This window comes from Chelonus insularis, unplaced genomic scaffold (assembly GCF_013357705.1).
Source record: "Chelonus insularis isolate UGA/USDA-ARS -01 unplaced genomic scaffold, ASM1335770v1 contig_34_pilon, whole genome shotgun sequence".
In the NCBI taxonomy this organism is placed as follows: Eukaryota; Metazoa; Arthropoda; class Insecta; order Hymenoptera; family Braconidae; genus Chelonus; species Chelonus insularis.
The window spans coordinates 605,766-609,371 of NW_023276514.1; the positions used below are offsets into that span (position 1 = coordinate 605,766).

The following is a 3,606-nucleotide window of genomic DNA, read 5'->3' on the forward strand; positions in this document are numbered from 1 at the left end:
ACAGAATAGCTACAATTTACATAATGAAATATGATAAAGTAACGAATTTTTATTACACAGTTGAAATATCAAAAATTCATTTCTAGTTAATTTTTTATTATTTCCATTGTAAATTGATTGATATTAATTATAATAATTGTATAAATAAGCTTTTTGAGAATTATAAGAAACTAATTTTCCCTTAATAAAACATTGAGTAATCCATGTCGATGATACCAAAGGAATGTTTCACTTTTCAGCTTTTTGCAATACCCAACTTGGACACTTACGATTATTAAGTACTGTCACTTCATCAATAAAATTGTTTGATGGATTTTCAATAAATTATACAATACCTCCAGCATTGTTGACAGTGATATTATAATTGATGTTGCCAAACGACAGTTTTGAATTCTAGATTATTCGGTTGAAATAGTTTATGAATTGATTAAGTTTTTCACGTAATTCCCATACATCCACAAATGATTCAGATTTACCACTAGCTGCTACAATTAACGAATCAGCATCTTCACGCACGACGAATTTCAAATGTGTTATGTCTGTACAACTATCTTTTAATGCACCATCTTGTAAGAAAAAACTAGGCAATGCTTGCGACTCCATACTGCATTTATCTTCATTTTTTCGTATTAACACTTGATAGCATCTAATTGGAAAACAACTTATTCCACCTGTTATAGCAATCAAAAAATGTCATTTTTTGCCATAACATATATCTACTGCTGATATCTTTTGACGTGTGGTACCTAAGCTTTTAGTAGCATAACAACTGGATTTTGAAGGTCTTTTGTTATCATTACTGTTGCTACCATTCCTGTGCTTGATACTACTAACACTCCTTTAACTGCTCTACCGCCAAATTGCCTCACTGAAGGTGTGAATGATAGATTATTGAACTTTTCACTGTAATAAATACTATCCTTCTTTTCGGAAACCAATGCTGTCTGAAATTTATAAAATTAATTATTAATAATTATCAATAATAAAATTAATAACGGATGTTGAAATAATTTCCGACTTTTTTGCCATTATGAAACCAAACAGCACCAAGAATATAAATCCCACCCTAAAGCAGTTATTGGATAAGATGTAAATGACGTAACTCTAAAAACAAATAATTCATCATTTAAAAACCAAATCTAATTAATGAAATGAAAAAAAAATTAATTATTTACCGGTGAGATTGTGTTGGCATGTTAAGGTCACAGACGTAGACATGAGATCCCCATGTTTTCTCATGAATATAAAAAAAGATGGAAGAATTTTTAACAAAGAAATTCTTTAATAATTTTTTCAACTGTAAGATTTAGGTACTCATTTAGTTAACCCATTCTTGGAACCCTGGCTCCACTCGGTACCAAACTGCTAATTCAAGCATACTTTCTCCTGAAATCTGCAATAATTTTGAAGAAAAAATATCAGTTAAAAGCTAGTATTGTAACGAATGAAATAATGAATAATATAGGAATGAAGTTGTGATGCAGAAGATCTATCGATAAAGAGTATTTTTTTTTATTTTTATACCCACGGATTGTTGCAAATTCAACCAAACTAAATGCAAATGATAATTATTTGATACTCTTTCGTAATAGATGTTGTAATTAAAAATAAAGATTGTAAAGAAATAAAAAATTAATTTTATGTTCAAATCAGAAATAAGTCAATTACTCACATAATCAACATTAACCCAATCTAGTCATTAGTAATTCTGGTCAAATTATTACAATGATCGCTTAAAAAAAAAAAGATTACTGGCAGCCACCAAAAATTATATATTTTTTTTTAATTTGTTAAACATCAATTTGATATTTGGTAAATATTTATATTTGTTTATAAACAAAAATCAAGTGTTTCGCAACTAATCAGAAGTTTGCCGATAATCGATCGTTATACACATTACATCGAATCGATCCGATACATTATCGACTAATTTTACTTCAAATTCGCGGAGACTTTTGGTATGATTATTATCATATTATTCGTTGACCGGACTACTACTCAGTGAAGTGTCGGAAATCATAATTTAATTTAAACGATTTCCATATAATTAATTGTGTCGAAGTTAATAGTGAAGTCATTTGGGAGGTCAATTTAGAGGTAAATAAAAAATTTAATTAATAGAATAGAAAATAATTCTTACTTTATACAAAATAGATAATTGTACCCCACGGGGTTGGGACAACGGATAGTGATTGCGAATGGAATTTTTCATGATGTTATCAAAAGTAGATGTTAAATAGATCAAGAAAGTAAATTAACAATTATGCTAAAAATCGACGTCATGCCGGTAGTGAAAAGGTTATTTTATTTTACGTACAAATAATATTTTTTCGCACGTCATTTAGGCTTGTGTAGGTAATTGCGTCGTTCTTTTATTGTTGGCGCGGGAGTTTTGTGAAAACCAAAAATTAAATTAATTTATTGTTTAAATCTAAAAGTATCATTTTTTTATTTATTAAAAAAAAAGTTTTTTCTAGCTATGGAAGAATTTCCTGGATAACGACCCGGTACTCGTCGTTATATTTATAATGGGGAAATATACTACCGTGATACGAGATACCGATTACAAGCAAAATACAACTTTTCCCTTCGAAATTCTGCTCTATGGCGTTGTCGAGCTGTTGCTTATCTTGATCATTATGGAACTGTTTTTGTTCGTGGAGAACACAACCATCCCCCAAGAGATATTCAACGTGATCTTCGACGCCGATTGTTTATAATGGAATTAAAAAGACGAGCATTGCAAAGTTATGGTACACCCCTGGACATTTATCATCAAGTTGCTCAAGAAAGACTAACTGAAATAATTATAGAGAGTTTATTATCACTACGGTATATCTACTTATGTTAGATTTCGAGACGTCGCATTCTTCATGAGGCGAGAAGCGGGATGCATGCATATAATTCGAGAAAGACTACGTAATCGTCCACCAATTCCATCATCAATGATTGGACTAGCTACAATGTTACCTGAATATATTCCAGCACTACCGATTTATCAATCTACTGCTGAAGGCTCTGATGGTAGTATTGGGATTATATTCTCCAGATTTAGGTCGTTACAGAAAGAATCAACAAGCAGTGGTTGACACGTACATTTATAATATGCAGACAGCTTTCGATAACGGAAGGTAATTATTTTTCATTATCAAATAAAACTTCAAGATCCTCCTGACATAGAACTAACAAGAGAACCAATCATACGCCAATTACATCGAAGACCCCCAAGACAAGGTGCTAGTAGAGCACGACATCCATATAACAGGTCAGATGAAAGCCGAAGATTAACCAATTCAATAACTCCGTCGAGAACTGGTGGATTAGCTCCCCACGAAAGAATGGTGATATCACCTATTCTCTTCAATCATGATTCTAATAATGAAGGTAAATTATTCTTATTTCAACGCAAAAAAATCAATATTTATAATGAATATTAACAAAAAATTACAAAACCAGTTATTGATGTACCAATACCAGATGATTTAAATATTTATGGGCAGTTGAAATGTTTAAACTTCCTAGATGACTGAGAACCAATTAGCAATGAAACTATTTGCTGTAATTGTTTGGTTAATCGAGTAAAAGTGATCTTATCACCGTGTAATC

The 3,606-nt window shown here is 30.9% G+C and overlaps 1 pseudogene; it reads right to left on the reverse strand.

Annotated features, from left to right (window-relative positions):
* Positions 1-358: 358 nt before the first annotated feature.
* On the reverse strand, positions 359-1,378 carry LOC118066584 (mediator of RNA polymerase II transcription subunit 16-like; annotated as a pseudogene).
* Positions 1,379-3,606: the final 2,228 nt, after the last annotated feature.